This window comes from Macrobrachium rosenbergii, chromosome 24 (genome assembly GCF_040412425.1).
Source record: "Macrobrachium rosenbergii isolate ZJJX-2024 chromosome 24, ASM4041242v1, whole genome shotgun sequence".
In the NCBI taxonomy this organism is placed as follows: Eukaryota; Metazoa; Arthropoda; class Malacostraca; order Decapoda; family Palaemonidae; genus Macrobrachium; species Macrobrachium rosenbergii.
In genome coordinates this window covers 35,783,150-35,783,769 of record NC_089764.1, presented here as the reverse complement: position 1 = coordinate 35,783,769, position 620 = coordinate 35,783,150, and the positions used below count along the sequence as shown (strand labels likewise).

The following is a 620-nucleotide window of genomic DNA, read 5'->3' as shown; positions in this document are numbered from 1 at the left end:
GACTGTTTCCGAACCATGGAGGTCTTCAATTTCCTGGACTGGTGTTTGGGGGCTCTAGACGTCAGGATTAGGAGACCCGACTCGATCTGCCTGGGGGAGCTGTCCAGCGTGTTGAACTGCATGGACAAGGCAGTCAGGGATGGCTCAGAGGAACTGGCTTCCCTCTTTTATGGGGCCTCTTGAAGAAGAGGGCCTTGTACTGTAACTTTACAGCCTTTGGCCCTACCAGCCAACGGCCATACCACGTTAAGCACCGCTTCGTGCGATCAGCGAAGTTAAGCAACGTTGGGTCTGGTCAGTACTTGGATGGGTGACCGCCTGGGAACACCAGATGCCTTTGGCGTCATACTTTTGCAAAGTCAGTTTCTCCGTCGCAGAGGGCAGAATTGCTGTTCTCCCCGTTTTCGAGCCATCTCTTCCCCCCAGTCCTTGTTCAAGGATCTCTCCTCCAGCTTGAAGGAGGCCACTCAAGACCTCTTGGCCCACTCGTCAAGACGCCCGGCAGTCCCTTTGATGTCGTTGTCGGGTCAGACCTCCAGGAAGTAGAAGCCCTTTCGTGGAGGAGCTTCTTCCTCTAGATCTTCTCCCCGAGGTAGAGGTCTTTTCAGAGGCGGAGCCCG

The 620-nt window shown here is 55.2% G+C and overlaps 1 pseudogene; it reads left to right on the top strand.

The window, feature by feature from the left end:
- Positions 1–228: 228 nt before the first annotated feature.
- On the top strand, positions 229–343 carry LOC136852045 (5S ribosomal RNA; annotated as a pseudogene).
- Positions 344–620: the final 277 nt, after the last annotated feature.